The following is a 23,336-nucleotide window of genomic DNA, read 5'->3' on the forward strand; positions in this document are numbered from 1 at the left end:
TACAACACACTGAAGATTTCCTGAAGTGCTCTGGAGAACGCCATTTGGAAAAGAGAAAAAAACCAAAGAAATTCAGCGCCCAGGAAGGAGTTTTCCCTGCATGGCTACAATTTAGGGATTCAGGAGCTGGGCTGGCTGCTCTGTACCCTGAGCCTGCACCTCTCAAGCTCCTGAACAAGCATGGTTTAGAAGCTCAATTTTAACAGTCCCCGGAAAATTTTAACAGTCTAGATCATACATAGCTGTAATTATTTATTTGTCCCCATTTTCCTATACATGAGATACAGGCTCAGTGGCTCTGCCACTCATTTGGCACCAGGGTTTGTAATCCCTGGGGCTGAAGTTAGGATAAGGAAACATGAGCTTTCCAATGCTTCAGCATCATAAATGGTTTTGACACGTCATTCAAAAAGATGTAAATTAGGTATTTTAGAAGTTAGCTGCAATGCAAATAAAATAAATAGACTAGGAAAATATCTTTATTTTTTTTTTAAAACCTCATTCCTATGCCCTGTTACCCTGCTGTGGGATGTGTTTGTAGTGGTGCATAGTTGGTTTTACCACTAATGACGGGTCAGCCTGTCGGGTTTTATTTTAATTTTACGACCTTTATGAGAAACTCTTCTGCAGCAATGATTAAAATAGCAGCTGTCTCCTGTCTGTGCAGCGGTGAAACTGTCTGACACCGACACAGACACACCACCAGGATGAAAAACATCACCCTTTCTCATTTATTGCATAAACACTGCCCAAACACATCATCGCAAGCAGGTCTTGGGCTCCTGGCTCTCCCACCCAGCCCTGCCCATCCACACAGGGAGCCCAGCGTTGTGTTTTCCCATGGGGATATGCAGAGGGTGAGGACATGAAGTATGTCTCCCTCAGTGCCAGGTGGCCAGCAGCCTCCAAGACACGATGTGCTTATTCACTGTATCTCCAGTTTTACAGAATCACAGGCTAATGGTCTCCTGGGCTGCCTGGGGCAGAGCAGGGCCAGCAGGCCGAGGGAGGTGATCCTTCCCCTCTGCTCAGCGCTGCTGAGGCCGCCCCTGGAGTGCTGGGCCCAGCGCTGGGCCCCCCAGCAGCAGCCAGAGCTGGGCACCCTGGGGAGAGCCCAGCGCAGAGCCCCCGAGGTGCCGAAGGGCCTGGAGCAGCTCTGCCGTGAGGAGAGGCTGCGAGAGCTGGGGCTGCTGGGCCTGGAGCAGAGGAGGCTGCGGGGGCTGCCAGCCATGGCCATGGCACTGCTGGGAGGTGCCGAGAGGCTGGAGCCAGGCTCTGCTCAGGGGTGCCCAGGGCCAGGCCCAGAGGCCCCGGGCCCAGCCTGGAGCCCAGGAGGTGCCCTCTGCCCCTCAGGAAGCACTGCTGGGCTGGGCGGGTGCCGGAGCCCTGGCACAGGCTGCCCAGAGAGGGGCTGGGGGCTCCTCCTTGGGGATCTCCAGCAGCCGCCTGGACATGGGGCTGGGCCCCATGCTCGGGTTGGCCCTGCTGGAGCAGGGCTGGCACCACCGGGACCCGCAGCTGCCCGACTCCACCAGCCACGCTGGGCTTCCCTATCTCATTTCCACTGCATCAGTCCCACAGATGGGCACCCCCAGCCCTCATCACTGTCTGTGTGGAATCTCAGACCCACCAAAGACCTGCAAAGCCGCTCCTTGCGCATGAACACAGCACTAGTCCTGCATGAACACACAGCATGCCACGTGGAAATAAAATTGAGCAGAAGGGCTGTGGGAAAAGATGAAGACACGCTTTAACTAGCCGAAAATTTCAAAACTCTTCAATTATAATAATTATCAGGCACCTGATGTTATAAAAGGACCGATAGTCTCCATACAGAAACACAAGTCCCTCCTAGCACCAGTTTGGGACCCGCTCCTCCTTTCGACCGTCAGTAACTGAAAGCTGTTGTTGCCCTACTTTTTTTTTTTTTTTTTAAACATTCACGTGAATGAAGTTCTGTTTGTGGAAAATTACATCACTTCAGCTGAAGGAGACTTCCTGCTTTTCTTTGTCTAATTATCGCATGACTGCTGTCTATTTGCAACACACTCGCTTCGGTATTTTGGGTTTTGCTACATCAGTGGTATCAGTCTTCAAGAGCGTGCACAGGCACGGGTTTGAGGGTATAAGGACAAATTCTTGGCTAAATTCTTCCCTTTTCATAGCTTCCCTCCAGCTTTTGCCAAAACACACAAAATTAAGGGGGCAGGTGATGAAGACATTTCAAATACCTCAGGCCAGGTCCTGGGAACTTAGAGAAAAAATGTGCAGAATTCACGTCCTCTTAGAGAACAAAGCAGGCAACCTCTTTCCACAGGTTTGGGCTAAAATTCTGGATTTTAAGTCCTCCCAACTTCACACACAATCGTCAGCTGCATCACGAGTGCTTGCAGGTACCTGGGTCTGAAGGCAGAAGAGTTGAACTGCAGGGCTCAGAAAGGTAACTGGGGACTGATTTCAACCTCAGAAAGGCTTTGGATGCTTATGCAGTGCTAATGATGAGATAATTCAGAAATATTTCAAACCTGACAACATAACATACTAGCTCCGGCTGCAATTTAGTGCGTGTTATCAGGTTTTTCATTGCTTTTCCCTGGCTACGATGGATTCCAAGCTTGCAGTTATTATAGCCATTACATGCTTCATTTCAATGGGGGGTGCTTGCAGCTGTCACAACGGGCTGAAAATATATTCTTTATGTCAAACTACACAGGAGACATTTCCTCCTTGAGTCACTGACAGGTCACCTCCCCAAACCAATTAGCTAATTGTCTAATATCACTCCCTGAAGAGCAAGAGAAATGAGTGACTCGCGAATGAACTCTGCCCATAGAAAACGCTTGTTCTCTCTCCCTCCCTCGTCGAATTTTTTTTTAAAACCTTAATTTAATCAGTCGGCCATTCCAACAAACGATGCAGTGTGCCTGCCCATTCCTTGCATGTTGACTTTCTGCCAGGCCATTTTATTTTTTTTTTTGTTCTTAAATGAAGAAGAATAAAAATTAATAGTGCTTCCTTCCTAGTATATATAGAAACTTGCTGCAGCTACAGGGGGTCATCAGCGATCATCAGCTCGCTCCCAGACCTGCCATTAGCTCCTTCTGGGTTCGAAGCAGCTCAGCCCTGACCCTTGAGAGCTGTCGAGGCTCTTGTTTAACGTCACCACATACCTGTGCCAGGTTTGGCCTCAATCAGCTGGGATAAGAAGCGTTGCTTTACACAGCAAAAGTGCTCCTTATGTGAAGCCCTTCCCAGACATCGCTTCACAAGCATATCAAGCTGTTTTTATTTCTCCTAGCAAAAGCGACGCAAGGAGGAGGAAATAATGAAGAAAGTTTGCTGAGCTCCACAAAGAAGCCCCATGCTTGCCCAGGGACAACTCCCATGCTGCTCCATGTTACCAGAGCGTGAATATCACAGCTGATGTGCTCCAAAATGCTGTTTGTATTCACCCAACTGGAAAAACTCTTTGTCATGGCTATCACGATGTAACCTCAACCTTCTGCAATCCCCTTTCACCCCGGTACCTGTGTAGTAAGACCACTAAAACACGCTTCACCACCCTGAAAGCCCTCCAGGGGGGGATCCCTGGCTCGGGGAGAGCAGTGGGTGCTGTTTATCATGACCTTAGTAATATTTTCTAATGTTTTATTTCACAATGTCTACTGTGATGTCCTTATAGACAAACTGGTGGGCTTCTGGTGGACGCCAAGTCAACCATGAACCAGCAACGTGTCCTCATGGCAAAGATGGCCATCAGCCTTCTGGGCCGCATTAGGCAGAGTGGAGCCTGTAAGTCAAGAGAGGAGATCCTTCTACCACTGGTGGGACACATCCAGGTGCTGGCTCTGATTCTGGGCTCTCCAGTACGAGACAGACACGGACACTGCAGTGAGCCCATCCATGAAGGTGCCAAAGGGCCTGGAGCTCCTCTGCCGTGAGGAGAGGCTGCGAGAGCTGGGGCCGCTGGGCCTGGAGCAGAGGAGGCTCCAGGGGCTGCCAGCCGTGCCCCAAAACACCTGATGGGGGAAATTAAGACCAAGCCAGACTCTTCTCAGTGATGCCCAGTGCCAGGACAAGGAGCAATGGACACAGAAGTACAGGAAATGCCAAACTGACTGAAAACTGTGGGTTAGGAGGTGGCGTGTCCCACAGGAGAGCTGGGCACCCTGAAGGTACACATTCAGCTCAACGTTTGGCTTCTCTATAATAAAACATTCATACTATGATTAACCTGAAGCCTTGCCTTATGGGGATCCAAAAGGGATAAATACAGGGAAGACTTAATTCTCCCAGATACGGCTCTACCAGAGGTGGTAGGGGTATCTCGGATGGACAGAGATGGTTAGGACAGGGATGTGGGCTGCTAATTCAGTTTTTAGGCTTGGCGCTGATGGATTTGAAACAAAACCTATAGTCAGCAGAGCAGAAACATCCTACAAAATGACATTTGTTGACTTTACTGAGTTTTTGAATGGGGAGGGACAGGTGAAAGAAGATGACAGCAGACAGGAAAATGTCTCAAAGACGGAAGGACAATGAAACCAGTGGGAAGAAATGAAAAGGAAAACAATGGTCCTCTCACGAACGCTATCCCAGAAATGCTCGTGCCAGCTACAGATTTTAATCCTTGCTTGAGCTCCTCTAGATGGGCTGAACTTGGCTCCAGCAGCCCCATGCATCACCCCGATCCCCTTGGCACTGACCCAGCGTCTCAGTGGTTGCTCATTAAACCGGCATCCCGAGGGTTAAACACATCAGAAGAACCTGCCTCAACACATTGCTATCCATTCCTCCTATTTTTTTTTTATCCCTTGGAAAATGCTAAGTCACTCTTTAGCAAGAGGCCAGGAGAGAGGTTGCTTAGGAACTAAATCACTTTCATTCTTAGACAGTGATTCTAGCTGGCACCCAGGGCGGCGTGGAAGCGTTCAGCCAGGGGCCGGGGCGATGGGAAAGGAGCTGCCTTACATCAGCGGCGAGCAATGGGCTGCGGGGTGGTCCCTGAATAAAAGAGCAGAAGCCACCTCCGCTCCCTGCTCCTCTAGATAACCGTGCGGGGCTCGTGCAAGAAACCACTGGGTTTGCTCAAAAAAAAAGAGACCAAAAAAGTATAAATCAGACGGGTTTGGACAGTGACACAAGAGGCGGTGTTTAAGCTTGTGTAGATTGTCAGAGTTTCTCCAGTCTCCAGGTCGGACAGATGTTTTAGAATAAGTGAGTCCAGGACCTCAAAACAGAGACCCAGATGCCAAGCAGTACACCAGACCGCTCACAGGATCTTAAAATCACTCACCAGAGTTCACAGAATCACAGAATCATAGAATTTCTAGGTTGGAAGAGACCTCAAGATCATCGAGTCCAACCTCTAACCTAACACTAACAGTCCCCACTAAACCATATCCCTAAGCTCTACAAGGAGTTGTCCTCCTTTAGGTGAAAACACCACAGAAAAAGACTTGCAGCTTTTAGGGAACATTAAAAACTTCTAGGGACCATCCTCCAGGATGCACGAGGGCAGCTTCGCAACAAGAAGTTGCGCCGATGAGGCTGCCCGGTCCTCGCGCTGTCTGCCCAAGAGAAGCTATTTCAAGGGAATCATGTGAAAAGAGACCAATGAGTCAACACTTTGGGCCTGATGAAGCGACAAAAGCTGCAGGAAGAAGCCGAATCGTCATTTTCCACCGTGTGTGCACTTGGGGAAAGGACTCGTTTGACCGAGCTGTGCAGGAAAGCTTTGGAAGCAGCAAGGTAGGGATACAGAAAGTGGAAGTCCCCTTCTCCTCTGCTGAGACAGTCCAGCAGCTCTCTGACAGCCCTACTGAAGATTTTACACCATTAACACTTGACATGAAACACGCTCAGCTTCCAGGCTCCGTAAGAGAAGAGGAAATCCCCCATTATGCTCATCATTTCTCTGCAGTGTGCCAGCAGTCTCTGGATGGTTGGGGCAGGAGGCGAGGCTGATCCAAAGGGACGAGCAGTCGATAAGGACCTCATTGGCACTGCCCAGTATCACATGTGCTAAACAGTAATTAACAGAATCCAGTTTTGATGACCTCAAGCATGTAAGAAGGTGCAAAATGCTGGAAAAGCACAAGTAGAGGAAGCTGCCCTAGATAAATCATTGTTCCTGCATCGCTTTGTCATAAGCTTAAGGGAACCCGATGCCCATCTTCTGCTGAACTTCCCACCTGACTTCAGAGATCCACCTGAAAAACCAGTCTAAACCCACTATTAGTGCAAGATGACAGCAAGGTTGCAACCTAAGAGCAGCTAAGGCTGGACTGGACAATGTAATGTCCTGCTGGATCTCCGTGCTGCTGGGCAACCTGGTCCCACCTTTGCTCTCTTAGTTTCCCCCAAAATACTTAAAACAAGCAAACAGACGAGGAAATCAACAACCCCACCCCAACTAGGACAAAATTTGACATCCCATGATACCTTCTGAGAAGGCTTTTCAGAAGTAGATGAGAGGTTGAAAAAATAAAATAGAAAATCACGTGGGAAAGACATGGTAATGTTTCAAAATACTTTGCTCCCTTTCTTGTGCTTCCCTGAGCCCAGCAGATCAACGCGGAGCCACGGAGAAGCACGGCCAGGAGGGGACAAACGAAGCTGCAGGCACCACCCGGGCACTTCGGATGGGTGCAGAGCCTGTGGCAAGGTGAGGCCAGCCAACCCCGTCCTTTCACGTGTCGGTCCCGTGCTCCATATCACGGCTGTGTTTAGGACCCAGTGGAGTTTGGGATGAAACGTGATATCGCTTGTAAGCATCCTCTCCCATCCTGCGGGACTCAGACGGCAGGAGAAGTGCATGCTGAAGCAAAATTATTCCCTGATGGACAAAACAGCAGCTGACCAACCCGAAGGGGAAAGACACGGGGCCAGTGAGCTGCTCCTCTCCCCTCAAACTCCCACTGCCTTTCTCCTGAATTCCTGCAGACTACAAATTTGCGTGGGGGCACCACCTTTTAGCCCAAGGTAAGCCCACGACCTCAGGCCAGTCTCACATCAGGCACAAGGGAAACTGCAAAGCCCCCGGGACAGCAGCCAGAGCAGCCAGAAACCTGCTCGTGGAAGGTCCCGTCCTGGGCACGGCTCGTGCAGGAACTGGCAGCAGCTCTCCTTGCCCACCCGTGGGCATCGCAGCAGCCTCCCGCGTGCCGCAGAGCCTCCCAGGTTGTAATTTGGCTTGCATCCCCTAACGAGATTAGCTCCGATGATTCAGTCCTCAGTCCTCCGATGATTAAATCCTCATTTACTGTCCTGCTATCAGCTCCAGGACAGAAAACAAAATAAGTGTCTAGAGAAAGAGCCCAAGGAGAATTCAGCCGGCTCTGGCACACATTTCAAGCTCGGTGGTGTAAACCAGCTTGGAAACCCTCACGTCCTTTATCTGGGTCGGGGATTTTTTGGCCAACACGGCACGGATGTCGAGGAATCGCAGATGTAGCAGCAGTCCTGCACCACCACCCCTCTGCCTTTTGGAGCAGTACCCTCGGGCTTACCTCGCTCAGATCCATCGTGCTGGCTGGAGACAGAGGCTGGAGCCCACCAGGCAGAGAGCATTTCACTTCCCAAGGTGGTGTGGTCAGGGAATGGTCTCTGTGTTACAGGCTGATGGATAAAGCCGGAATATAACCTCCTGCACCCGTGACATTCTGCTTTTCTCACCTGAATTGCTAAAATCCTGTGTTTTTCTCTTTTCTTAACAAAATTCCTTCTCACCAGCTGTCTCGGCATGCACGCTACCACTTGCCCTTCGAGAAAATCTTGTGCCCAGTGCTCACAGCCCTGCTCCCTGCAAAAAGGCATCGGAAACAGAGGGAACGATGCACAAAAATGTGGGGCTGGGAAAGGTTGGGGAAAGGAACGGGAGACCTTGCCCTGCGATTTGTTTGCTCAGCATCTTGTACCTGGATGAAGCAACGGGTTTCATTTAGGGAGGGCAGGGGAGGGAAGAGATTGGGAGGAAGAGGTGGTGTGTGAGAATCAAGTGGTGACAGAGGGCGGATGGCGGTGCTTTGCTCCACGGTTTTGAAGCCCAGAAGCCAGATTTTCCTGCATCTTGCCCCTTTTTTCCATGGGGATCATGTTATGGGACAAGGAGAGGGGACTTGGTGCGATGCTGCACCCCGTTTCCTTACGCTTATCCTCCTGGGGATCGGTGGGAGAGGGTGGGTAGGTGCCCTGGGGGCAACTGTAGCTTCACGGAGGGGTTTAGATGTGGCTTTTAAAGTCACCTTTGAACCCTGCCATCCTAATCCTTATTTATGCGAAGAAATAGTATGAAAAACCAGGCTCAACATGATGAACTTGCATCAGGCCAAGGAGATTTTCCTTCCTTGTGTTTATACAGCCCCGCGTCCATCTGAAAGGCATCACCGCCACCCTCCTCATGTGCTTCCCAAGCTCTCAGATACGCTTAAAAAAATACCACTAAAAAAAAAAGCACAAAAAACACCAAAAAACAATAAAAAAAAACCAACCACCACCAACAAAACCCACCCCACAGCACCACACAGCAAGCAAGGCGCTGCGAGGCCACATGTTTTTGTGCTCACTCGAGCTCAGCCTCCTCCACAATCTCTCCTCGAGCCAAATGTTTCTGCGGAGCGCTGGAAAAACCAACTCCCCCAGCACAGCACGGCGGGGGCTGCGCCGGGGGGGGGGCTGCCCGGCACCGTCGGCGGGACACGGGCTGGGAACAAGTGCCTATTGTCCCTCGCCGGGGCTGAAAGGCGGCTCAGCGGGGTAAAAATACAATCCAGAGAGGGTTCGGGCTTCCTCTGCGCTCCGCTTCCACCTTGCAAAGCTCCAACTCCGGCCCCGCTGCCTGCAGCGGTGTCGAACCCCGTTAAGTAGCTCTGAAACCACACCTCGAGAAAATTATTCTTACGATCCTCTCCCAGACGGGTCCGGACTATTTTGATACCAGTGGCACAACTGGGAGGGAGCGGAGAGCTGGGTGGCGCGTTGCGGGGTTGATAAAGAGCTGAGTGTGGTTTCCAGGGCAGGGCTGGAGTAGTTAAAAGCAAGAGTTTGCCAACAATTGGCTTCTTTTTTTTTTTATTATTATTTTTTCTTTTTTTAGGACAAAATCATGGCCAGCCCTGTCGGGGCACGCCGGCAGGCGATGCCCATCTGGTTTCTTCACCGCCTCCCCTTCCCCACGTGGGATAAAGGCAGCGATTTCTCCCAGGCAACGTTTTCTGCGATCCCGGCCTGACATTTGTTGCTCGTACGCCAATTAACGCCAAGAAAGATGCTAGCACTCCTTCCGAAAGGATACGCAGAGCGACGAAAACAACAAACAGGGCTTAGGGAAGGGCGGGGAGAATCAAAAGATGGGCAAGGAACGCAGCGGCGTGGCGCTAAGCACCTGAAAGCAACCCGGAGGAACCACCGGCCCCTTTTCCACGACCCGGTTAAGCCTACAAATATCGAACACCTTGCTCAGAAACGTGGCGGCGTGGAGGCCCAGGGAGAGTCCAACAACAACAACAAAAAAAAGAGTGAAAAAAAGCAGCGGCAGGCCTTTCCCCACGTTAAAATAAACCCACGGAGGCTGAACTCAGCGGATCTCAGCAAGTTGGACGAATCCATCCAAGTCTGGGGCTTTATCCTCTACACCCTTCAATCCTACACAGGGACAAGTCACGCTGTTACGGACGGGCTCGTTCCCCCGACCCTCCTCTGAGGCAGCTGCACCTGCGATCAATCCTTTTTACAGCCATCCCCTTTTATTTCTACGGCCTCTGCCGTTAAACGTGACTGCTTAATGCTACGGGAGGACGAGGTCACCTTGATGTCGTGTGATGCTGGGTACCAACAAACCTCACCCTGCAAGGGAGGAGCTCTTTGGGAGCGTCCCTGCAGAGATGCTGCCCAAAACACGTCCCATGCAACTTCCAGGAGGAGGCACGGTCTCCACTTCTCCAGTTTTTCCTGGGGAGAGCTTACAGAGGCTTACCAGTTTCTATAGGTGGCTGCAGGAAAGCTGGGGGGGACTGTCAGGGCTGGGGGGACAGGACGAGGGGCACCAGCTGGAGCCTGGCAGGGGGGAGGCGTCGGGGAGGTGTTGGGAAGAAATTCTTCCTTCTGGGGTCATTTTGCCATTGAAAAAAAAAAAAAAATACTGCTCTGACATTGATACTCCTCTGCTGATGACATTCTCCTGGCGCTGGAGGGAAGCGCGGTGATTTCGATGCAAAAACGGAGCGAGGGGAAGGCTGCTGTGCGGGACAGATGATGCATAAACCAGACTCACCGCCCAGAAACCCAGCCCTGCTGCTCGGCTGGACGCGAGGGAAGCCGCGGGGTCTCAGGAAGGAGCTCTGCCTTCCTGGGGAGGCCAATGGTTAAATAATCAGGACGCAGACACGGCAGTTCTGAGCTTACCACGACTTTCTGAGCTTTTTTTGGGGTAGTTTTGGCAGCCTGAACTGGCCCCTCTGCTGTACAGCAGCACCTCTACTTGATGGAGGGATCCCCGACTAAACATCTCTGAAGACTTCGAGTGGGATTTATGTCAGCCAGGGGCTGAATCCACATATCTGAAAGGTATTGCTTGATTTATTTCTTCAAGGAGTGAGAACAGGGGAGGTTTTAGGGAAGGACACTCTGCCAGAGCCAAAGCCCGATCCCACATCCACCTTCAGCAAACCCTCACTTGCATGCCGCAGGCAACACACTCAGTCTGCTAAGGAAAGTAGAAAAGCCGAGTACGCCAAAAACACCACTTCCAAACTCAAACCCCAAGTCCATTCTTGATGGGTGCCTGAAGTGAGTTGAAAAAAAAAGAGGAGAACTCAAAAGCTCCCTTGCTTCAGCACCCTAGGACGTGGCCTTTTATTGCAAAATGGTAGAAATGGACAGAAAAAATAATAATCAACCTTCTTTGTTGAAGAAAAAGCCCCCAGGCCACTCAGAGGATGCGCTGCTGTTGGGATGGGGACGGGTGTGGGTGGCACCTCCTGGCACGGAGGGGCCGTTTGCATTGGCAGCTGAGCCAGAAAGCCTCCACACAACCTAAGGGAAATGGGAATAAAACAAAAAAGGGACAGAAAGAAAGAAAAAAAAAAACCCACCCAGCAAATAAACAAAAGCATTCCTAATAAACTGGAAATGTCATACTGCATCAGGGATCACAAGATCGAGCGCGGAAAGGTCCAAGTGGCAAGAACACGCTGTTAAAAAACAGATGGGAAAAACAAGACGGGAAAGGTTGAGAGAGTGTTTCTGAACTTCTGTTCCCGACACTCGTTTTAGAGATGGGGCTGGTGGGGCTGGGGAGGTGGTGGGTGAAACACCAGCCGTCTGCATCGTCCCCAGCAATCCCTGTGGAAGCCTGAAAGCTGGGGGACGGAGGGAAAAGCGTCACGCTTCAATCCCTAATCAACCCGTTTGGAAATGTAGATTTTTCCAGCTTGCCGAGCCCAGGCTGGCCGCATGTCGAGTCAGGTTAATAACGCAGCTTTTTATATCTTGGACTTTTTTTTTTTGTGTGTGTGTGGATTCCTGCTTGGAACAGGGCTTGCTCCTCGCTGCACAGCTGTGCCTCGAGGCAGGCATTCAGGCTGGGTTTCTGGGAGAGACTGCAGCACGGGGATGGACGGCCAGGGACTTGTAGAAGAGGTTCTTCCTCCGTGCTGTCAAACCAGGTCCTCAGCAAGCAAACACAACAAGTTCCACGCTGGGAAAAGCAGATTCCTGCCGACAACCCCCTAAACGTTAAGGATCAAAAGGAGAAAGGAAGACCAAAGTAAAACGGGAAGAGGTGGGGAGGTAAAACTCCTGATGATGAGCTTGTAGGATTCACCAGGTGGGATCAGCTATTCCTTGACCCTGCCAGCCACCTCCCAACCTAATGAAATAACAGAAATTTATTTTTTTAATGCAACATTTACCCCCACCTCCAAGTATATGAAGACAAAACTGAAGCGAGCACAGCTCTGGGTGCTGGGAGCCCTGCTTGGGGTCCCCGCTTTCCAGGAGCTCCGACACGTTGAAGCCAAGCGCTGTTACTTACAGGAACAGGGGCAAGCCTGGAAGATCTCAAAAACTTCTGAGCTCAACAACCTGGAAGACCTCAAAAATATGTGTAAATCTTGGGGCTTGGCTCAGGTGCCTTTCTACGTGGGAGGGGTGGCGAGGGAATGCTTCCCAAAGCTCAGCCCTAACACTTTTTTTCCCTGAAATTTGACAAATCCAACCGATTTCCTCTATTCCTTCGCATTCCTTCGTGCTCTAGGTTCCAAGAGATGCCTGAAGATCCGAGCACACAGGCTGTCAGCACGGCGTTTCCAGCCCGGCAGGAAGCAGGAGCTATCTCCAGGGAGAGGCTGTTCTGGAGAGCCGGCCAATTCCAAGCTGAGCCTTCAGACTTCTCGTCGTTTTTATTCCGATGAAGGCAGCGGAACGGGAGGGCCGAGGCATTCCCACAGAAGGCCGCATCGCTTCTCGCACCGGCGACTTCTCGGTGCTGGCGGGGAGGTGTTTTTAGGGGTGAGGGACGGGGTTGGAAACCCGTGGGTGAGGTCCTGAGCAGAGACGTGGGCACTTTGGCACTTGGTAGGCTTGCCATCAAATTTCATAAAGCAGCTCTTAATTCTGCACAGCTTACGCTGCACAAGGCCAAGGTGGATGGAGAAGACTATTGTCCATTTCACACCAAAAATATCAAAAAAAAACCCACATTAATATGACAAAGAATTGTGTGATGATAGCTCAGCACACCTGTAGTATTTGCATGGCAGTAGGACATCCCGGAGCCACGCTGCTGAAAAATTGTATTTCGCGACATTAATTGCACCATCCATTTTTTTTCCCCTTTTTACAACTATTTTATAACTTAAAAAAACATTTAAGAGCCATCCTTCAGCTCGTTCCTTAAGATTAATACGTCAAAACACAAACACCGGGGAGTATGCAATGAAGAAAATCATCCTAAAACCCCCTTTGGCTGAATTTAATATCTATTAGAAGCCTTAGTCACGATGGAAATGTATTTATAACCACAAACCTCCACTAAATTATCTTAACAGCCTCTAGCTGTTGCTCTGATGGCCAAAACAGCGCAGTCAATTACCAGCTCAGCGTACAAAATTACCCGCGTGGCTATTACGCCGCGTTTCAGCCCCAGCCACTTCCAAAGCAGGGCGAGATTTCCCCTCGCTACCCAACCCAGATCACCTCCCGGCACAGAGGGGCGCACCCAAACGGGAGCAAACGCCCTGATTTGTGCCGCAAACCCACTGCGGAGCCCCCGAGGAGAGCAAGGGCTCGGCTTTCCCCCCTCCTTTCCCATGTCTGATGGACTTTCCGCTCGTCTGGCAGCGGGGCTGAGTTGTTCAGCGGGCTGAGTTCCCTCCTCGCCTTGTCCCGGTGACTTCCAGGCAAGAAAGACCTAAGAAACATCTTGAGTAGAAAACCCAAGGAGGAGATGGGATCAAAGGATGGTGGTGGATGCTGGTGGCTGGCTCCCAGCTCCGTGCTGGCCTTGTTGCAGAGCCTTACAGACTCATTTAATGCCCCAACGTTTCCATTTACATGATTCTATGATTTTATTTCCTATTTCCAGGGACAGGAAAGAGCAACCTGGCAGCACAAAGGTGAATCCTCCTTCAGAAACCCGTTGGGTGTCCAACCCACCTCAACCCTTGGCTGAGCTGGGACGTGCAATACTGGAATCCTTCCCGGTCACACCTTGCCTCCGTGCTCTGACACCAAACCCTGCAATTTCCAGGTCAGAAGGACAAATATCTGTGAGAGAGTTGAAACTGGAAGGGCTGAAACGTCGGGGAAAGGAAATAAACCCATGCCTAGCCCATGCTGATGGGCTTTGGGTACGAAAGGATGAGTAGTCAAACCTCTCACCGGCTTTGAAGGACAGAATTCTAGCAGAAGGCTTTTGCCAGGCCCTTCCATGCTGGAAAGGGAGGTTAAAACCTAAATCAGTCCTGCTGATTTGGCAGTCCCGCACGCAGCAGAGGAGCTGTAACCCCAGACAGCTCGGCCCCGAACACGTCGTGCTGGCTTCTCACCTCCCGTCACAGCCCCGGCTACGGCTGGTTAGTGGGAGGCTGCAGGTGCAAGAAATGCAAAGAATGGGCTTTAAAAGTTCATTTTTTCTTGCAATTACAAATGCAAATCGTGAAGCTTCTCATCCCCAAGTGGCGCTGTGCCGATTTACTGCTAAAACGAGCGAATTGCTGGATTTTGAGGCGAAGCCTCAGCCAACATGTTTTGGGAGCGCTTAAGACAAGGGCCCGATGCTTTCAGGCCCTCCCTCGGGTTTGGTTTTGAAGCGGGGGGGATAATTCAGGAGCTCACAAGGCAGATCTGGGAGCCACCCGCTGCTGGATCGACGCGAGGTGGGATCTCTCCAAAACGCCGGTGGAGGTAGCTCCACCGCCAGGAGAGGCCTGGCCTCGACTGGTTGAAAGCTCAGCACGCCAAATTCGCCCCTCTCCGATGTTTTCTTCGCAGCATCAGCTTCTGCCGTGGCAGGTACTCGCATCGCTCACGTCTCGCCTCCTTTAAAAGGTGTCAGTTCAGGCTGGGAAGGAGGAGGCGTTTCTCCCCCATGACACACGCACAGCGGAGGCACAACTTGCTGAAGGATGCAGAGACAAAAAGATCTCGCAAGCCCGGACATCTGTGACCAGCTCCCTTTCTACAGGTGGTGCTACGGGAGCAGAAATGCCCCGATCTCCTCCCCTGAGCACAAAGGGAACCAAAGTGGGCTCTGAAGCGGGTCCAGGACCGCGTCTCCCACCTGGGACACACCATCAGGGACCACACGCCTCATGCCCAGCCCTGGGACCGGAGCCTGATGTGTTCTGGTGACATTCCAAGTGCGTTGGGTCCATGGGAGAAACCCACGGGGTGCTCCTGTAGGAAATCCCACAGCAGCCCAGCCGAAACGCTGGGACCCCTTGGCAGCCCCGTGCGCTTTTATCAGGGCGCTCCCTCGTTGGCTTCCCTTGGAAGGCGGCCGTCCCTCGGCGTTTCGGGGCCCCGTCCCGTGCAGCTTTCCCAGGCTCCTCATCACTCTTGTCGCCCTTCTCCGAAGGCTTCGGTGTCAGGGGTCCACCCACGCACATTTCTGCGGGATCAAGTCCCGATTGCTGGCAGGAACGTTCCCCGCGCCGGCCTGCCTCGCTCTGCGCGCGGGCTCAAACCTCAGCTCCCATTTTCCGGGCTCCAACCTCACCCCATAACTTCCAACCTCCTCCCAGGACCACCCTGTATCTCTTCACTGCACCTCCTCCTGCTTGATGCAGCCAGAAAACCCCAAGCCACGCGCTCCCCGTGCTCCCCACATCCCTTCTGCTTGTGTTTGCTTCATTTTCTTGGTTTTCTCTCTTGGACCGCTCCCTGCCTGCCGCTGTGGATAACATACAGCCGTGCTGGAGGTAGGGACGGGCTCGGCTGCCAGCTCCGCTCCCCTCTCTCCTGCCACCCCAGCCCCGCGCCCTGACCCCAAAACAATGAGCCCTTCTATTCCCCCCTCGCCCCGTGGAAACTCCGCTCCGCCGTTACGGGGGCAGGAAAGGGAGCACACAAGCCTCAAGCCCTCGATTCTTCTTCTATCAAAGCAAATGCCATTTATTATTTTTTTTTTCCTTCCCGGGAGCTTCCTATCTGGAGGGGGTTCTTTGGGAGCGACACAGAGAGCCGCACAAGACCCGGAATCAAAGGGGCTGTGTGCGGGGTGAACGGCATGAAGCAGCGTGGCTATTTTTTGCCCTCAGTAAGCTGGAATGGGTGTTTGTTAGGTCTGCCCCTGCCCGTGCTGGATGGCTCGCAAGCCCACAAGCCGCACGGAAGGTGATTTGGGTGTGAGGTGCCCCAAATAGGGCCGTTGGGACAGACTTGGCAAGGGAGAGGCAAATGTGGAGCACCGAAGCCCTGAGCTCCGCTAGGTACTAGATCTTAGCATCATAAATTCATGGAATACCCCGAGTTGGAAGGGACCCATAAGGATCACGGGATCACCGCGTCCGTCTTCCCTTCTCCACGGGGCGATTTGCAAGCCGAGAGCAGCTGGGGAGCAGGCAAGACCCAGGAGCCTCGCCTACAATCCCAACCAAACAGAACACAACCAAAGGGCACTTAAATAACGCGCACACGGGGTACAAGAGAGACAGACGGACCCGAATTGCAGGCAAAAGTAACAGAGGTACGGCAGCAGGCGGTGCTGGGCCTACAACGCCCGAGGGACACAGCTCTCGGGGGCTGGAGAGTCAGAGAACACCAGGGAAGAGGAGGGAAAGGCAGCTTTACCGGGCTGTTTTGGGAAGGAGACAATCCCCGCTCGGGTGTTACCTCCAGTGGCAGGGGAGTTTATTTAGCAAGTCAACTGACGTCCCTCGGCAGCGGTACCAAAGCCCGCGGGGACGGTCCGAAAGGCAGGGAGGGAGCCGAACGGGCGAGGCAGCAGCTGGGAGCATCAGCAGAACGTCACCAGCGAGGATCTGCGAGATGCGGAGAGCACAGATCTTCGCCTCAAATGTTATTTCCAGCTCGCCATATGGACGAGGGAGCTGGAACGCCACCAAGGAGATGATGTCTCAGTGCCTTCCAAAGCAAATGCCTCTGGAAAATACCAGGTTTAAGTGGAATAAGCTGCACAACGAGCGCTGAGATGCTGTCAGGACGGCATCCTAGAGTCACCCGGGACACTCGGTGGAAATATTTCAGGTGCCCAAAGAGGTGCCGGGAAGCAGCAGAAATAAAGGAAAACCAAGAGGCCAAGCAGAAGGGATTTGTGTGAATGGTTTACAGGAAAAACAGGGACCGAGCACGCAGGATTTGAACCTTCAGAGGCCAGGAGAAGGAGAGGCCAGAGCAGGCAGGGACGGAAAAGCTTTCCGAGCGATGGAAAGGAAGGAGAGATTCAACTGCTTAGCACAGAAATGTCCAAGAAATGTTCTCAACCGGCCCCGCTTCGAAGCCAGACCGGAGCTATAAATAAAACCGTCCCAGTTCTGGCCCAGGATTGAAGCTCCCCTCCCGACCAGGCACCGGGGCTGGGTGAGAAGTTTCCCGTTTGGACGGGGACGTTCGTTTCGAGGCACGAGCGCGACGCATCCTTATGCAACCGCTCCCAGCTCCTTCCGACCTCCTCCAGGAGAACTGCGAGAGCTCCCGAGAAGGGAACTGAAGACGAGAGAGGACGAACCCAGAGATGAAATCCCCCCACAGGTTGCTGGCATCAAATTATTCCGGATTCATTGGAGAAACAGGGCCCGCTGGCTGAGGCAGCTCGCAGCACTCAGATTTCCCTGCTGTCCTCTGAAGGCAGAGCTCGCAGCCGGGAGCTGACTGAGAGCTTTTTTCAGACCCAGGCTGATTTTGTGTTTTATTTATCTCCTCGTTTTCTTGCAACGCGGCGCACGTTTGAGTCGCCGCCTGGCCAGCCGTGATGGATGACAGAGGCAGGACCGCACAAACCAGACGGCGCAGGTTGGCGGGCTGACCTTGAGGAATTCCTCCTCGGACATTTGAAGCCAAGCTTTTGGGTGCCGGCGTGGCTGCCTCGGGGCGTGCGCATGCCCTGGGTGCTCCTCCAGCTCTCGGGCCTCTCCCTGCGATCCACACCTTTGCCTTTTTGGTTGCTAATTGGGAAGAAGAGAAGGGACGCGGCACGGTGACTGCATCCTACAGCCCCTCTGCTGCCAGCTCGCTGCTGCTTTCCCCCTGATAACCACAAAGGTGGCAGCGAGGCATTCAGGTGCCGGTCTGATTTATCCAAGCTCAGGCTGAAAAAACTCTAAAGGAACCCCCTCAGGTTTTTCCTTCTCAAGCTCCTCTTATTTAAACAGCATTAGGGGACGGGCAGCCATCGCTAGGCTGCAGACACAGCGTTGCAGCTCTGCTCCACGCTGCCCGATGAGACGAGTGCCCACCAGCTCAGGGACCCTTAGCAGAGGTCCAGGATGCTCCAGGAGCTTTTTTGGGGATGCTCGGCAGCTTCGGGAGCCTCCCTGGATCCCAACGACGTGCTTGGCCGTGCTCCTGACGGCTGTGGAGGCAGAGGCAGGCTTCCCGCGCGCAGCTCTGGGTGAGGAAATCACGGCAGCCTGGGTTTCCGCGACGCCTCTCGGCCAAACGACACGTCTAGGTGTGCCGCAAATAAAACACCAGAAAATTACCCAGCCGAGGGACGGCGTGGGATAAGAAGCGTGCTGCTGATCCTGGCCTTAACCTCTTTTCGCCCAGATCCTTGGCGGGGTGGGGCTGTCCCACGGAGGTGGGATAAAAGGGGAAGGAGGGGCCGTGCAGAACGGCAGCGACAGCAGCTCAGAAACCCGTTTCGGCTCTGTCGATGCTCACCCTGCGGTAAATCCAAGTCTCTAATCCTCACTTCTCCCTCCTCCCCAGACAGGGACGCACAAAATCCGCAGAGGCAGCCCCTCGGCACGGCAACAGGATCTCAGGAAGCCCTGGCTCAGGTAGATGCCCTAAAGCCGAGCCCGGTTCCCAGCCGTGGGATGACCCCGAACACGAGTGCAGCCAAACCACTGCCTCGCTCCCTGCCTCGGTTTCCCCACCCGACCGGACCCCTCGGGGCAGATGCGGTCTCGCTGAACGCCCAACGCCAAGCGCAGTGAGTCCAAACCCCGGTTTCCTCAGCTGCTGCTGTCATCCAGAGGAATAATAACCGCTCTGCCTTTGAGTCACTACTAGAAATTATGTGCTTTGGTCTGGTAAACACTATTACATCACCTCTCGCATCTGACACTCTCCAAAAGAAAAAGGAAACAGCAACAACAACAAAAAAAAGCCCAACAGGGTTCCAGGAGGTTTCAGTATCGCTTCTGCTCTCTTCCAAGAAGAAACGAAGCCAGCTTCCTGCTGCACTTTCCTCAAGGGCTGTTTGTTTCTGAAGTCCGACCCGTTTTCTGCCGCCACCCGCCAGGAGCATCGGTCGGCTCGGAAGGTGTGATACGGTCACAACAGACGGCTGGGGATTCAGCGGAGGTGCCTAAGCAGGGGCAAAGCAGGAGGCAAACGCAGCGCTTCCACTCCCTGCACGCCTTACCTCCGCCGGGTAACCCCACCGCTGGCATTTTCTCCAGCCAGCTCTTGAAAATCTCCAAAAAGGGGCTCTGTGCAAAGCTCATCCTCCACACCAGGACCCTCAGAGCGGAGAATTTCCGCCCCCCCAACCCCCCCCCACCCGAATCTCCAGCGCTGCTTTGTGCTTGTTGCCCCCTGCTTTGCCTCACCGTTCCCCCAGCTGCCCTGCGAGAAGGCTGCGGGGAAGAGGTTGTGTGTTTTGACTCATCGGCGGCGACGGAGCCGGGAAACGAGTCGGAGAGGGAGCGCGATCTTTGCGCGGCGGCGTTGCACAAGAGAGGTGGTGCCGCGGGCGCTGCCCTCGCGAGGGAAAAAAGGCAACCCTCTGACCTGCAAACCCTTCTCCGGCACAGCGAGGCTCAGCCCTCTTCTGAATCACTGGGGACGGGGCTAAAAACCGCCCGCTGGTCCTTTTGAATCGGGGCCGGGGATGAGGCGGGAGGAGCAGGGCGCAGCAAGGCGGCTTGACAGCTGCAACGAGGCGCAAAGCCGCCCAGCTCAGGGCTGTCGAAACTTTCCGCAGAGAGCTGCTCCGTGCTGGGTCAGAGGGCTTCAAAACCTCTCCCCTCGCGGCTTTTCCTAACCCTTCCCTCCCTCACTGCAGCTCCAGCCCAGCACTCGTTGGCCGCGGAGAGCGGTTTGCTCCCTGCAGCTACCTCTGGCATGGTCGGGGACTGCCCTTTCTCCTTTCAGCCCTCTCATCCCTAGACTAAACAACCTCATTTCCTTCAGTCTTTCCACGCTTTCTAGGTTTCTGCTCGGGTTTTGGTGCTCTCCTCTGCAACCGTTCCCTATTTTCGGCCGAGGGGAGCATCTCGTGTTGGGATGCTGAACGCACCAGCTGCCCGTACAGCTTCGTAGTGAGAAGCAAAAGAGGAGCTCACCTTGCTCAGCAGCCATTTCTTGCATCACACCGCGGAGTTTAAGGACATCCTTTCTTCTCCTCCCGCTCTAAAACTGCATCCCGATTACCCCGTACCCCAGGCATTTGGGCAGCCCAGGACAACCCCACACCACTGGTCCAATTCTGCCCCCATCCCACGTCCTCACTCAGCGAGGATGCCCTAAAGAGGGACATGGAGGATCCTTCAGGGGCCAGAAGAAGCCCTTCTCCAGGGAGTTACTCGAAGAAGAGGGCGGCAGGATGGCTGCAGATCAGCCCCCTAAACCTCTCCTGCTCACCCTGAAGGAGGGAGCAAGCCTTCTGACCTGGAGCAAGCTGCTCCTGCCTGATGTAAGACGACCGCTGCCGCGTGCAGCCAAACCTTCCCCCCAGTTAAACCAGTTGGGGGAAGCACTAAGGGACTGTAAAACCAGTGCGAGACAAGAAGGGTTTGGTTCTGGCACAACTGCAGCTGCACATCTTGGCCAGACAGAAAATAAACGCACAGGCGAGGTGCAGTGATTTGATGATAGGAGGCTACGAGCCCCTCCACGACCACAGAAGTTTTTTTTTACATTGTTTTTTTGACCAGAGAACCCTGCCCCCAGACCCCAAAGAGGTCTCAGCCCTGGGGAACCCACAGACGGACAGACACAAGCAGCAGGAGAGCACCAGGAGATGCTGGGTGGGCACAGGGCGGCACAACACGCGCTGGTCTCGGCTCATCGGTCCCACAACCGAAGCCAAGGGGGTTGTTTTGGGACCTGATTTTCTTATCTTTTTTTTTTTTTTTTTTTGCAGGGGTGTTTTAAGGAGGAGCCAGGAGAATTAAAGGGCAGCTCTGGGCTTTGCGGCTGCGTGCGAGGAGACCACGCATGAAAGTCAGGTGGGGAGAAGGTACAAAAGTGCCTGAAAAAAAAATAAAATAAAATAAAAATCAAGCCATTCAATGATGGAGCACGGCATCCTGAGCAGATGCAAGAGGGAAGGTGGTATTTTGGTATCTCCACTGCTTCTGACCTTCAAATGTCTGGTTGGCTTTTCCTACCAGCACTAGGGTTAACATATGTGGGGCTCATCCGAGTCAAACCTCCTGTGGCCCCAAGGCCGTAGGTCCCCAAACTGGATTTGTAGCAAGGCAGAAAAGAGGCAGGAATGAGCTGAACCTGGAAGAGCTCACGGTTGGCTGGGGTGAACGTCACCCAACGGGAGAGAAAGTCACACACCACGAGCTGGCCGAGCAGGCTCTGCAGTGGATGCGGGTGAGCAGCCCGTGTGGACGTGAGAAAGAAAAGCCAGCACCTTCCCCTCTTGCCAAAGATCTCCTTGAAAAGTAAAACCAAAACAAAGCCGGGCTTACAAAAGCACAGCGCTTCCAAGAGCAGTTTCAGCAACACACCCATGCGCAGACACGCACAGCTGAAATGCACTTGTCAAAAAAATAAAAAATAAAATAAATCCATCATCTTCCCTGTGTCAATACAGCCGGAGCAGGAACTTCAAACCCAATTAGCAGCATCCTGCAGCTTGAGATTCCTCCTCTGAGGTCTCCAAGCAGAATATAAACCAAAGGCACAAGGCGAGTGGCAAAGCCTTTTGAAGCCGTACAAAAGCCGGCGTAACGCCGCAGCGGCCTTTGGTGGGTAGAAACCCAAATGCAACCACGTGGTTTTGGGGCAGCTCACAGAATCACAGAATCATCTAGGCTGGAAGAGACCTCCAAGATCACCCAGTCCAGCCTCTGACCTAACACTACCAAGCCCTCCACTAAACCATATCCCTAAGCTCTACATCTAAACGTCTTTTAAAGACCTCCAGGGATGGGGACTCAACCACTTCCCTGGGCAGCCTGTTCCAGTGACTAACAACCCTTTTGGTAAAGAAGTTCTTCCAAATATCCAACCTAAACCTCCCCTGGCGCAGCTTTAGCCCATTCCCCCTCGTCCTGTCACCAGGCACGTGGGAGATGAAGGCAGGTTGCACGGGACCAGCACCACCAGCCCCGGCCTCCCACCACTACCAAGGGAACCATTCGACCACCGCGTGCCGCGGCTATCAACGACGTTCACACTCATATTAAAAACCAAGGGGATCGGGCAGGATACGGCCCAAACGACAAATCTGGCGCTGATGCAGGAAGGCTGGGCGAGCGGCGTGCCTCGGGGGAAGTCCCACTGACCGGCGAGGAGCAGAGATCCCCCCGAGGTCCATCTGCCGAGCTTCCTGCCCCCCGGGCGCTGCGTGGGACGGCCGGGCGCACCGCGGCCACGCTTCCTCCGTCCGGGGAGGCGGGCTGAGGATGTTTTGAAAACATAGGTGGCTCGCGAGGCGCTTTGGGATGCAGCCTGATGAAAAGCAGTCTTATGCCCGTCGGTAATTAGCGCTCACCGGCGGCGTGTCACGCCCTGGCGGACAGCATTTTAGCAGATTTATTCGGCTCCTGCTGGAATGCCGGAGCACAAGGTGGATATTCAGCGGGCGATGTGAGCGCCCTTTCACGGGGCAGATGCCGGGGAGCTAATGATGTTTGATGAGTTTAAGGCCACTGGTGACTCAGGATCGGCAATTAGTTGATTTCTGCGGGAGGAAGGTGCTTTGCTCCATTAAGCTAAAAGCATCCTCCACAGTTCAGCATGCACAAAGTCATTCTGTCCGCCGCCCAGAAAGCCTGCGCACAGCAGGGTTTGGATGTTTCCCCCCACAAACGGCCGGTTTTACCTTTGTCTCGGGATATTTTGGGGCCGGATTCCCTCCCAGCTCCACACCCTAGCCATCCCACAGCCTTGCACCGACCCTCAAAGGGCACGCAGCGATAGGGCTGGAGGCATCCGATGGGGACGGCACCCCTGATGCCTATAGGGCCACCCCCATTTTGGATGGGGCGTTACCATAACCCCAAACCACAGCCGCCCCTCTGGCCCTACCCCAGTCCATGAAACGGGACTAGGGACGCCCAGCGATCCCAGAAAGCGTCAGAAAGGATGATTAGGACGGAGCCCCCCTAAGGAAGGGGCAGCACCCAGCTGGCCAGCCGCCGGAGCAGGACCCCGTTGGGATGCGATGTGCCGAGTCATGGGGTGGCAGCTCTCTGGGGCCAGGCTCCCGGCGAGCCCGCGGGGTGGAGGAACAGCTTTCTCTCAGCCGGCGGGGACGGCGCCGGGGCTGGCGTTTGGACCCTTCTCTTTTACAACTTCCTTCCAAGTGTTTGATCCCCGCCGCTCGGGACACCGAGGGGTGACGATGGGGCTACTTGGACGTTGCCCCGCTAATAGGATCGGCGGGCGGGGAGGGGGGAAAGCAGACATTATGGGGTGCGGGGAGGGATCCCCAGGCGCTTTACCTTTCCCCCCAACACCAAAGG

General features: G+C 53.6%; 1 protein-coding gene across 3 annotated transcripts in view; it reads right to left on the reverse strand.

The window, feature by feature from the left end:
* GAB2 (GRB2 associated binding protein 2) overlaps positions 1-23,336 on the reverse strand; it is an 80,312-nt gene that overhangs the window by 56,492 nt on the left and 484 nt on the right. The window lies entirely within an intron of this gene.

Source organism: Oxyura jamaicensis, chromosome 1 (assembly GCF_011077185.1).
Source record: "Oxyura jamaicensis isolate SHBP4307 breed ruddy duck chromosome 1, BPBGC_Ojam_1.0, whole genome shotgun sequence".
NCBI classification, from domain to species: domain Eukaryota; kingdom Metazoa; phylum Chordata; class Aves; order Anseriformes; family Anatidae; genus Oxyura; species Oxyura jamaicensis.